The sequence below is a fragment of the Salmo trutta genome, chromosome 8 (assembly GCF_901001165.1).
Source record: "Salmo trutta chromosome 8, fSalTru1.1, whole genome shotgun sequence".
Taxonomy (NCBI): domain Eukaryota; kingdom Metazoa; phylum Chordata; class Actinopteri; order Salmoniformes; family Salmonidae; genus Salmo; species Salmo trutta.
In genome coordinates, this window is record NC_042964.1 from 22510145 (window position 1) to 22523954 (window position 13810).

Here is a 13810-nt window from a genome sequence, read left to right on the forward strand (position 1 = left end):
GATTGCTTTGTCTATGGAACTGTTGGGGCAGTAATTATATTGGAGTGGCTCTAGGGTGTCTGGGATGATGGAACTGATGTGTGCCATAAGCAGCCTCTCAAAGACCTTCATGATTATAGATGTGAGTGCTACAGGGCAGTAATCATTGTGGCATGAAGCCTTAGAGTTCTTGGGAACAGGAATGATGGTGGTCATCTTAACATCTTAAAACATGTGGGGATTATAGTCTGGGACAAGGAGAGGTTGAAAATGACTGACTATGCCTGCCAGCTGTTCGGTCCCTAGTGGCGAGTTGTGTTGATGGAAATTGGGCATCATGTGTCTTAATGACGCGGAGTCGAAATCGACAGCAACCAGAAAAGGAGCCTCTGGATGTAAGTTTTGCTGCTTGGTTATAGCCTCGTACAGTTCGTTAAGTGTCAGCTTGTTGTTTTTCTTGTCCTGAGGTAGATTGTATAGAACAGTCACGATAACAGCTGAAAACTCCCTCGGGAGGTAGAATGGTCGGCATTTGATCATCAGGTATTCCAAGATGGGTGAACAATGGGTCAACACTTCCACCGCGCTCAAGTCAATTTCCCGACTCTACTGTCCTGTCTGCACCATGAATGGAGAATCCATTGACTTGGATAGCCATGTGGGGTCTTGTCTGAGAGCCATGTTTCAGAAAAGCAGAGAATATTGCAGTTTTGAGAGTCCCATTGGTAGGAAATGCGCGATTGGAGGTCCTCCATCTTATTATCAAGTGACTACATTGGCCAGTAGAATGGAGGGAAGAGGTTGCCGGTTCTCCCTTCACCCTAATCTCGCCAGTATCCACCCTTTCTTGCCTGTGTAACATTGACGTTTCCACTTGGGTAGACTAAAAATTTAGTCAGAATTACAGGAAGAGCCCAGGGCAGATGAGTTGGGAATCAAAGTCAAAGTCGAAGTTGAAGCCGGAATTGCGGTAAGTAACTGCCGATCTGATGTTCAATAGTTTCATGAAAAGAAAGTAAAAATAAACTACAAAAGAATCACAACAAAGCTAAATTGGGTTGGAGCTTCCAAAACGGTGGCCATCCAGTACGGCGGCATCTTAGAGGAGCGCCAAAAACCTTTTGAACACTAGTGGGTGAATGGTATTGTTGTTTCTGACTCATTAACATATTTTGAAATGTATTGCAAAAGGAAATAACAAAATAGCATTAAACTGGGAAAGATAGGTGGACACTGGAGGGTAGGAGTTAAGATAGCAATGAATGGTGGATTGGCAGCTGTGGGTGAAAATTCAGCACTTGAAGAAAAAGGAAAATTAGGAATATATTAATAGTTATTTAACTACAGGTACAGTAGATGTGAGCGAAAATAGTTGTAAGTAGCAGTATAAGTATTGTTGTCCGTTAGTTTACTTCAATCACGATAGGGATGGTCGAGTTTGGGGGGAAAAAGTATGGAGAAAAAAATTAAAATAAGGGGGATTAGAAATGACGCAAACAATTAAAATGATCCTACAATCTATCTGCAATATTAAAGCTGATCTATAAAACAATATATGAGGTATGTCTTGTAATAGGCTATATTTTTTTGCACTCGTTAGTGAGGATGCTGTACAAATTTTGTCACGTCTGCTCCCTTTTCCTCTCTCGCGCTCAAGGACGCCAGGCTGCTCATCATCATTACGCACACCTGTCACCATCGTTACGCGCACCAGCGCTTCATCAGATTCAACTGGACTCCATCATGTCATTGATTGCCTCCCCTATATCTGTCACTTCCTCAGTTTCATTCCCGTGTCTGCGTTGATATTGTTTTGTTTCTCTTGTCCAGATGCTGTTCTTGTTTAGTTTCATGTCTATTTATTATTAAATCCTCACCCTGTACTTGCTTCCTGTCTCCCAGCGTCTGTGGTTACAGAACCGTTACAGAATTTAACTGATATGTGGTAGTGGTTCCCTAACAATTTAATTTATATAGGGGACAGATCAGTGGCAGCAAGTCTAAAACCTTTAATGGTTGAATGGCTAGACATGTCCTTTTCATCTGTTTTGGCCTGTAGTCACTGTTGGTTTAGAAGCCTTTAAGGCCTTAAATCAAGTGATGTAAAACACCAAATATCAGTTTTTATGCTGTAATATATAATTACATATTCACTATTAGCAATTGCTGAATAGTTTTTGTAATACAATTCAACAAAGTCTTGTATTGTAGTGATGGGAAACTGAGGCTTCCTGAAGGCGTTAGCGCTTTCACCAAATTGTGCCGAAAAACGGTTAATTACTCACAGCTTCATTATCTGTTCACAATGCACATCAGTGACATCTGCTTTCCAGCAATACATAATCAGATATACTTTATTTTCTCCATTGTTTATATCAAAACTATGGTGCAGGGGTAAGTCATTGGCTTTAGTAGCCTATAAACAGTTGAAATACCAGGTATGCATCTTACTTCATGCTTCCATTTTTGTCTTTGTTGACTATTTTTCAAAAATTGAATCTATGGCATTATTTAGGATGCTTAAGACACATATAACACATTTTAAAATAGTGTGCCTTCAACAGGACTCGACCTCATGTCCCTGAATGTTCCATACTCTACCTAATAAGCTACCGGTCAGGTGAAACGTTTGTACAAAATCCTAACTATATTTGTAAGTACGGTGTCCAGTAGAGGTCGGTGTTTGAAAGCAGCTTGGAATTGATGGAAGCACCATAACCACGGAAAAATCATTGGGATCTCAAATTTTGCAACACACGGTTTGAAAAAGCACGTGATCAAATGAAGCTTCGGTTGTCATTGATGACGAACTTCTGATAAAGTGACACATGGATCAGCACACTGCTTCGACGTTAGCTGCTTATGCCCCGTTTACATCACGACGAATTTCATTACGCCATATGTCATTTTCACAGTCTTGCCCCGCCACTGAATTGACAAGTGTAGTGCATGTCAAGCAAGATGGAGGGTAGCCTGTTTTGCATCAGAGATCACATTTATTTTGGGAGATTGCAAAATGTGACCTTTTCATTCAAGACAGGATAAATATACTGCTCAATAAAATAAAGGGAACACTTAAACAACACATCCTAGATCTGAATGAAAGAAATAATCTTATTAAATACTTTTTTCTTTACATAGTTGAATGTGCTGACAACAAAATCACACAAAAATAATCAATGGAAATCCATTTTATCAACCCATGGAGGTCTGGATTTGGATTCACACTCAAAATTAAAGTGGAAAACCACACTACAGGCTGATCCAACTTTGATGTAATGTCCTTAAAACAAGTCAAAATGAGGCTCAGTAGTGTGTGTAGCCTCCACGTGGCTGTATGACCTCCCTACAACGCCTGGGTATGCTCCTGATGAGGTGGCGGATGGTCTCCTGAGGGATCTCCTCCCAGACCTGGACTAAAGCATCCGCCAACTCCTGGACATTCTGTGGTGCAACGTGGCGTTGGTGGATGGAGCGAGACATGATGTCCCAGATGTGCTCAATTGGATTCAGGTCTGGGGAACGGGCGGGCCAGTCCATAGCATCAATGCCTTCCTCTTCCAGGAACTGCTGACACACTCCAGCCACATGAGGTCTAGCATTGTCTTGCATTAGGAGGAACCCAGGGCCAACCGCACCAGCATATGGTCTCACAAGGGGTCTGAGGATCTCATCTCGGTACCTAATGGCAGTCAGGCTACCTCTGGCGAGCACATGGAGGGCTGTGCGGCCCCCCAAAGAAATGCCACCCCACACCATGACTGACCCACCGCCAACCCGGTCATGCTGGAGGATGTTGCAGGCAGCAGAACGTTCTCCACGGCGTCTCCAGACTCTGTCACGTGCTCAGTGTGAACCATGCTTTCATCTGTGAAGAGCACAGGGCGCCAGTGGCGAATTTGCCAATCTTGGTGTTCTCTGGCAAATTACAAAAGTCCTGCGCGGTGTTGGGCTGTAAGCACAACCCCCACCTGTGGACGTCGGGCCCTCATACCACCCTCATGGAGTCTGTTTCTGACCGTTTGAGCAGACACATGTACATTTGTGGTCTGCTGGAGGTCATTTTGCAGGGCTCTGGCAGTGCTTCTCCTGCTCCTCCTTGCACAAAGGCGGAGGTAGCGGTCCTGCGGCTGGGTTGTTGCCCTCCTACGACCTCCTCCACGTCTCCTGATGTACTGGCATGTCTCCTGGTAGCGCCTCCATGCTCTGGACACTACGCTGAAAGAGACACAGCAAACCTTCTTGCCACAGCTCGCATTGATGTGCCATCCTGGATGAGCTGCACTACCTGAGCCAAGCATAGGAACTGAGAAGTGGTCTGTGGTTACCACCTGCAGAACCACTCCTTTATTGGGGGTGTCTTGCTAATTGCCTATAATTTCCACCTGTTGTCTATTCCATTTGCACAACAGCATGTGAAATTTATTGTCAATCAGTGTTGCTTCCTATGTGGACAGTTTGATTTCACAGAAGTGTGATTGACTTGGAGTTACATTGTGTTGTTTAAGTGTTCCCTTTATTTTTTTGAGCAGTGTATATTGGGGCATTGTCATACTGAAACTGGAAAGAGCCTTCCCCAAACTGTTGCCACAAAGTTGAAAGCACAGAATCGTCTGGAATGTCATTGTATGCTGTAGCGTTAAGATTTCCCTTCACTGTAAGTGAGGGGCCTAGCCCAAACCATGAAAAACAGCCCCAGACAATTATTCCTCCTCCACCAAACTTTACAGTTGGGACTGTGCATGAGTGTTGCAACCAAGGACAGGCGATTTTCATGCGCTACACGCTTCAGCCCTCGGCGGTCCCATTCTGTGAGGTTGTGTGGCCTACCTCTTTGCGGCTGAGCCATTGTTGCTCCTAGACGTTTCCATTTCAAAATAACAGCACTTACAGTTGACCTTCCAAACATAAATGTAAAAATGAAAACTTGCAAAGAACACCAGGTCTTATGTCACTAGGTAATTACAGTAATATGCTGTATTGTTACTGTAAAATAGATTACAGTAACTGACTTTGTATTGTAGATAAGATTACATTAAAATGTGTGTTACCATAAAATGGATTACAGTAGCTGTAATGTAAAATAAATTACAGTAACTTACTGGCCAATTGCTGCCAGTAAGTTACTGTAAATTGTACATGAAATGTTTTACAGTGTAGCCATAGAGAAAGATAATTGTCAAATGGCTACTACTACTACTACTATAAAAGGTATAGGCGTACAGGAGGCTAATTCGTTAATTTCGATAAGCATTATATTGTTAGTCCTTTAATCTAACTCTGGTAGGCCTAAAACATTCTTCCTCACCTCAAGTTCAACAGTCAGAGTCAGTTGGAGAGCTGGTGTGCACTGCCTTCATAGCCCTGCAGTAGCTAAGTTTAATAATAGCCATACATGTACCATAAACCTTCACAAAAGATTCTTAACTTCTTTAGGGTAACTTCAAAAGTCAGTCAAGTCATTGTTTTAGTGAAAATGTTATTATATTGCGTCATTAAATTAAGTTTTGCATCTTGTCCTCTGGTTTTTCCTTTTCATGGTTTGAGTGCGAGTAGCATAGTAGGCCTACTAGTAATTGTACTATATTGCGACAAACACAACATTACAGTTGGAACCTAATTTGGCCAAAGAACATGTCTCAACAGAATGAAACAAAACACTTGCTACATATTTAAAGAAATGGTTTAAACCTTCAAAGTTTTGAACAGGCTTATATTGCAGCAATTAGACCTACCAACAAAAGGTGAGTGTCTCCTGTAGGCCTACCCAACAAAGGAAAGCAATAGGCTAACACAATTTATTTTACAACAGGCCTACTTTTAACCTAACTAAATACGTTTAGCCAACAAAAATGTCTGTAAACGGGTCCAGCCTGTAAATACATTTTAATTGCACATATTTGAGAGCCGTGGCTATTATATCAGCCCCGACCCAGAGCCGAGACAAAACTCTAAATTTAGTAACCGGACCTGCTAGGGTCCTAAATTATATTTAGATATAGGAAAGATCAATTTCTAAATTAAGCACCTATGAGTCAATATCAGCCAGGAAATGATTCATATCTTTTTCCAAGTTATTATATGAAAAGTGGGCCTGATAAAGTTGATTCTTCTTGCAATGGAAAAACAGTGATGCAGAACACATCAGAGTATATTCACACCAGATAACTTCTGAACAGGTGTTCGTCATACAAATAAACAGGAAGTGTGCTTTGTGGTTTTTTAGCTTCCTTTCAGTCAGTTTCACTCTCACACCTAAAAAGGGAGCTACACCCCCTCATCCTAACCATGTTAATGTCTTATAACTATGTAGACACAGCCCACTGATGTCAGTTTAACGTCTAGTTTTGATTTTACATGTGGTTGAGCTGTCAACTAACGTAAATGCTATGTGAAATCAACAAAAAATGTCACCATGTCATTGGATTTAGGTTAAAAGTTGGGTGAAAAAAAATACAAAATAATGCCCTCACGTTGTATAATGATAGGAGACAGGCGCAGTAATACGAAATATATATATTTTTTCTCCACCCAAAATAGAGTATGTCATGAACATGATGGGGACGAAGCCTTAAACAAACACGTGTGTGTGTATATATATATATATATATATATATATATATATATATATATATATATATATATATATATATATATATATATATATATATATATTACACACACACACACACACACACACTGTAACACAGGACTGTAACCCAAACAAAGCACGAGGTGTAAACCTCTAATAAATACATGGGACAAGACCCGTAATAACAATACATGGGACGAGACCCGTAATAACAATACATGGGACAAGACCCGTAATAACAATACACGGGACAAGACCCGTAATAACAATACACGGGACGGGACCCGTAATAACAATACACGGGACGAGACCCGTAATAACAATACACGGGACGAGACCCGTAATAACAATACACGGGACGAGACCCGTAATAACAATACACGGGACGAGACCCGTAATAACAATACACGGGACGAGACCCGTAATAACAATACACGGGACGGGACCCGTAATAACAATACACGGGACGGGACCCGTAATAACAATACACGGGACGAGACCCGTAATAACAATACACGGGACGAGACCCGTAATAACAATACACGGGACGAGACCCGTGATAACAATACACGGGACGAGACCCGTAATAACAAGTGCACACTAACACGAAAGCCGATATAACAAAGCACAGGTACTCACAAGACCAACGGACATGGAACAATAATCAACCAGGACAATGGGGAAATGAGGGCACATATATACACATACCAATCAGGGGGAATGGGAGCCAGGTGTGCGTAATGAGACAAGACAGTCCGGGGGTTGGTGGTAATGATCCAGCTCAGTGACGCCTAGAAGGCCGATGACTTAGACCTCCGGAGCTGGTGAATGGAATGAGCAGCAGTACCGGGGGAATCCGTGTCAATTCAATGTCATCATAGATTTTCTTGGTTGAAATTATGTGGAAACTGATTGGCTTTCTGTCTGACTCCCACCCACAACCGCAAAAGCTGGTCCGAAACCCAACCACAGTCTTGTAATGTTATTTTAGGCGTATGTGACGCTGCTCACTTGCCAGCCATGATCCCAGCAATTTTGTGCCCTATTGGTAATACCAAACGAGCAAAAATAGGTTAAATTACCAGAGATTCTAACATGATCCTTACATTGTATTACTGGGCTATATCAGCCAATATGCTAGATGTAGTTTGAAGAGAGCAGAGTTGAAGAGATTTGCACAATCCAGGGATTCAGCTGGCCATTCCAGATGCTCTCCTTCCCCATCTCACTTCACACACGATAGGTCAAGAGTACAGCTTGCCATACAAGTCCAGAAATCTTAATCAGCTAACCGGTCAAGTCCTGAAAAAGATTTATTCATTGGTTTTGAATGTTGCAGAATCATCCAGGGCTTCTACTAGCCAGTCCCACCTCCAGAGCAGAGAGCACAGACATTCTCCATATCCATCCTGTTACTCTACCAGACAAGGTGAGAGCAGTTATGTAGTAACTAAAGAGCACACACAGACCCCAAAAATATATATAGTAGCCTACAGCACTTGTTTGGCACAGTGCTGGCTCCTTCCTTTTTCTATGAGCTCAAGTGAAATGTCTTCCATACGTTTGACATTGCCTTTGTCTCCTGCGCAACCAGTCGGCTAAACATTCCCCCATTTCAAGTATAATTTTTTTCTTGCGATCTCCGCATACTGACAAATCTATTAGGCTACAGTGTTCAGAGTTTACCAAGGAATGTGATTATAAAAGTTTATTAAGGAGCAGTGAAAGAGACAGCTTACGCCATTCAAACAGGCCCTCGTCTTTTCTACACTGCGTGCAAGTTTGAGCCCGGCCGTAATCAATTGTCAGCCCGAGAAGAACAACTTTAACCAAATGTATCTTGTAAATAGGTTTTTGTCTTTGATAGACACAGAAAAGCAAACACATTTATCCACTTCTAAATTATTCAGAATAAATGTAATACATTATCATTATTACTGCACAACACATAATAGTCACCATTGATTCAAGATAAACCGGTGGTTTGAAACCCTGAATGCGGATTTAAGTGCCGTGGGGAACCTGTAAGATGAATATATAATATAATAAATTATATTAATTTGAACTTATTTCTGTACTAGATAGCATTATTTGACTGAATGTTTCATGCAAATACTGGAGTAGTGTAATGAGTAGCGTGATTGTTCATAAAAAATAAAATTACAGACAATTTTTTGGGTTATTGTGTCCATGTGTATAGGCTACATAGACATTATGTTCTTTGCAAGTCGTTAAAACAACGACCTGAAAAATACATCTTTTCAACTTTCACTTTCAACCAAAATGGGCCATAGACGGACGTCTTTTTATAGGTGTCTTTTCAACGACACAAAAAAGACATCTTTTCAACTTTCCCTTTCAACCAAAACTGAACATATATTAGCTGTCGGGCATAGTCGTCTTTTCAACGTCTTTTTAACGACAGTTTGCTGGGTGGGTTTATTAGCCTACCTGATGAAGCAAAAACACGTTTTTAGAAATGTTAGCAAATTAATAAAAAAATTAAAACTGAAATGTCACATTTACATAAATATTCAGACCCTTTACTCAGTACTTTCTTAAAGCACGTTTGACAGTGATTACAGGGTACATTATTTTTAAGCATTTTATTTTGTATGAGACATTTCATGTGACCTGTTTTGAATTTATGTTTGACCTGTGCCACAATGGTTATTGGTATTTTTTGGGGGAATGGGAGCCAGGTGTGCGTAATGAGAAGCACGGGGTGGAGAAGCACGGGGCTTATGATTAGGCCAGGTGTGCGTTTTTTTTACATTTGCCCTTGAATGAAGGAAGTACCTTTGCACTTTGAATAGATTTTGACTTTCATATCTGCATGTGTTGAAAAATTGCAAATGATGAAAGGGAAGACATAATTAAACAAATAACATAAGCACTCTCTAAGGCCACAAGACTGTGTATAAAATGGGGAAACTGGTATTCCATCAAACATGGGGTTTCACTCAGGAAACATAGCTAGCAGGTTGCTCTCCAAATTTACGCATTAGCTGATCGTGAGTGAACTTAAGGAAAGCATCATATTGCTCTGCTAGTTTTGTTGGGTATGACCTTACTCCCCAAATATAGGTGTGCCAAGATTGTATCTCCCATTCTTCTCTGCAGATCCTGAGTGGGCTCCTGAGTGGTGCAGTGGTCTAAGGCACTACATCTCAGTGCAAGAGGTGTCACTATAGTACTTGGTTCAAATCCAGGATGTATCACATCCAGCTGTGATTGAGAGTCCCATAGGGCTGTGCACAATTGGCTGGAGTAGGCTGTCATTGTAAATAAGAATTTGTTCTTAACTGACTTGCCTAGTTAAATAAAGGTTACATAATTATTTTTTTTATTTTTATATCCTCTCAAGCTCTGTTAGGTTGGATGGGGAACGACGCTACACAGCTACTTTCAGGTTTCTCCAGAGATGTTAGATTGGGTTCAAGTCTGGGCTCTGGCTGGGCCACTAAAGGACTTGTCCCCGAAGCCACTCCTGCGTGGTCTTGGCTATGTGCTTAGGGTCATTGTCCTGTTGGAAGGTGAACCTTCGCCCCAGTCTGAGGTCCTGAGTGCTCTGGAGCAGGTTTTCATCAAGGATCTCCCTGTACTTTGCTCCGTTCATCTTTCCCTCGATCCTGACTAGTCTCCCAATCCCTGCCGCTGAAAAACATCCCCACAGCATTATGCTGCCACAAGCATGCTTCACCGTTGGGATGGTGCCAGGTTTCCTCTAGACGTGGCCCTTGGCATTCAGGCCAATCTTCATTTCATCAGACCAGAGAATCTTGTTTCTCATGGTCTGAGAGTCCTTTAGGTACATTTTGGCAAACTCCAAGCGGGCTGTCATGTGCCTTTTACTGAGGACTTGCTTCCGTCGGGCCACTCTACCATAAAGGCCTGATTGGTGGAGTGCTGCGGAGAGGGTTGTCCTTCCGGCAGCTTCTCCCATCTCCACAGACGAACTCTGGAGCTCGGTCAGAGTGACCATCGGGTTCTTTGTCACTTCCCTGACCAAGGCTCTTCTCCCCCGATTGCTCAATTTGGCCGGGTGGCCAGGTCTAGGAAGAGTATGGTGGTTCCAAACTTCTTCCATTTAACAATGATGGAGGCCACTGTGCCTCGACACAATCCTGTCTCGGAGCTCTACGGACAATTCCTTCGACCTCATGGCCTGGTTTTTGCTCTGACATGCACTGTCAACCGTGGGACTTTTTATAGACAGATGTGTGCCTTTCCAAATCATGTCCAGTCAATTGGTTTTTACCACAGGTGGACTCCAATCAAGTTGTAGAAACATCTTAAGGATGATCAGTGGAAACAGGATGCACTTGAGCTCAATTTCGAGTCTCATAGCAAAGGGTCTGAATACTTATGTAAATAAGGTATTTCTGTTTTTTTCTTTCTTATAAAAACCTGTTTTCACTTTGTCATTATGGGGTATTTTTTGTAGATTGACGAGGATTTGAATTTATTTAATCCATTTTAGAATAAGGCTGTGTCGTAACGAAATGTGCAAAAAGGGAAGGGGTCTGAATACTTTCCGAATGCACTGTAGGCCATTGCCTACTCTATTTAATTGAGACTACACGCGCACCTGATCTCGCAGGTATGGCTACTGAACTGGAAGAAGCAAGAATGTTGAGAGCGACACTTCTTACATTTTTGCATAGTTCTATAGGATGTAGCCTACCATTGAGGAGGACGATTTGCAGGCAGAAATTGATTAATGGGTAATCCATACTTATTGAAAATGAAAGGCGCAATGCTCGCTCACCATAGTAGCCTAACCTGTGTGTGTGTTGTGTCTTTTCCTTTTCAATGATGATTACATTTTTTTCTCCCCACTTCGACACTTCGGTTGTCCGCCCTTCACTTCTTCATTATCAATATTTATTTACAGATACTGTAGTAAAGTACAGTCTAATCATATTTAAGTTCCATATTTAACTTCCACATGATTCTCCGCCCATGTAGGCAGCCTACTTTATTTCAATGAGACCACACATACTAGGCGCACTTGAACTCTCACGCCCAACTAGGAGAGGTTCTGAGTGTGGGAATAATGCGAAAAATATGTGCTTTTAGTACAATAGGTAGGCTAACTCATACAAAGCAGAAAGAGGACCGTTTCAGAATAATCTGTGCGGGCCTCCCGAGTGGCGCAGCGGTCTAAGACACTGCATTGCACTGCTTTGAGGAATCACCACAGATCAGGGTTCGTTCCCGGGCTGTATCACAGCTGACTGGGAGACCCATGAGGCAGTGCACAATTGGCCCAGCGCCGTCCATGTTAGTGGAGGGTTTGGCTGGCTGGGATGTCCTTGTCCCATTGTGCTCTAGTGACTACTTGTGGAGGTCGGGCGCATGCATGCTGACTTTCCTCAGACACATTGGTGCGGCTGGCTTCCGGGTTAAGGGGGCAAGTGTGTCAAGAAGCAGTGCAGCTATGTTTCGGAGGACGCGTGGCTCTTGACCTTCGCCTCTCCTGAGTACGTACTGGAGTTGCAGCGATGGTACAAGACTGTAAAACTACCAATTGGATATCATGAAAAAGTGGTAAAAAGTACATAAAATAATCATCTGTAGGACAACAAAAATATTTACATCCAAAAGTCGTCTGTCTGACCGCCTGCTCCCGCCGGCAGCATGAAAAATGCGGACCGCACCGCAGTGATCTCTGTCGGGACCCATAGGTCCCGCGGGAATGCAGCCCTCTAGTGCAGTCAGTGCACAACACTATGCTCATCATGTCTTAGCAGGATCAGATGGTGACAGGGGTCCCAGCAGTGTCAGACAGCCAGGGAAGACCAGCCTACAGAACTCAGGTGAATTTTGCAGTATATTCAGTGAATGATAAAAGGTTCCTTCTTGAATTGCTGGGTACACCTACAATTATCACATTTCAGGAGAAGACCCAGATGCAGACAGTGTCGAAGTAACAAAAGTTTATTACTAGAACAGGGGGCAGGCAAAATGACAGGTCAAGGGCAGGCAGAGGTCAGTAATCCAGATCAGAGTCCATAAGGTACCAAACGGCAGGCAGTCTCGAGGTCAGGGCAGGCAGAGGTCAATAATCCAGGGTGGTGTGACAATGGTACAGAACGGCAGGCAGGCGGGCAGGCAGAAACGTCAAAACCGAGAAAACTAAAAAACAGGGACTAGAGGAAAACCGCTGGTAGGCTTGACGAACAAAATGAACTGGCAACAAACAAAGAGAGAACACAGGTATAAATACACTGGGGATAATGGGGAAGATGGGAAACACCTGGAGGGGGTGGAGACAAGCACAAAAGACAGGTGTAACAGATCAGGGTGTGACAACAATAGCTACAGGACAGCTGCTTAAGCTTTAAGCTACCGTCTGGGATCTGGGAATAATGGTCATTTCAATTATTGAACCATTAATTAAATTATTGGATAATATAATGTATAAATGTACACCAAGGTAATTCTTTGTCATGCCTCCTTTTAGGAGGATCAGATGGTGACGGGGTCTCAGCAGGGTCAGGCAGCCGGGGAAGACCAGTAGGTGATAGAGGTGAGGTGAATTTTTACAGTTACAACACTTTATTCTCTCTGTCCAGCAAATACTGGACAAGCCAGATGCTATTTTAGGAAAGTCTGACAAAGAGTATGTTCTTTTATCACAGCAAGTCTACAGATTCTCCCTCCACCCTGTTTTTGTTTGCTTGGAAATGTTGATACTGGAGACTGTTATCAGAAGAAACTGTGCAACCTAGCATTTATAGTGGCTAATAAATGCATTGCTATTAATTGGAAAGTTAGTTATCCTCCCACAATTTATGGAAGAAATGTATAGTTATGTACAGTATGACTAGATTTGTTTTAAGATTAAGGGTATACTATGCAACCTTCATAGTTTGTATTGAAAACATGTCCACGTCAGAGGAGATTTAGGCAATCCCTAGCTGCTGGGCTGCTCAGTACTGGCCCTGGGGGACTGTACTGGCCCTGGGGGACTGTACTGGCCCTGGGGGACTGTACTGGCCCTGGGGGACTGTACTGGCCCTGGGGGACTGTACTGTTGTCACTCTGGCTCTTTTATTTATTTATTTATTTTATTTCACCTTTATTTAACCAGGTAGGCTAGTTGAGAACAGGTTCTCATTTGCAACTGTGACCTGGCCAAGATAAAGCAAAGCAGTTTAACACATACAACAACACAGAGTTACACATGGAATAAACAAACACACAATCAATAATGCAGTAGAAAAATCTATA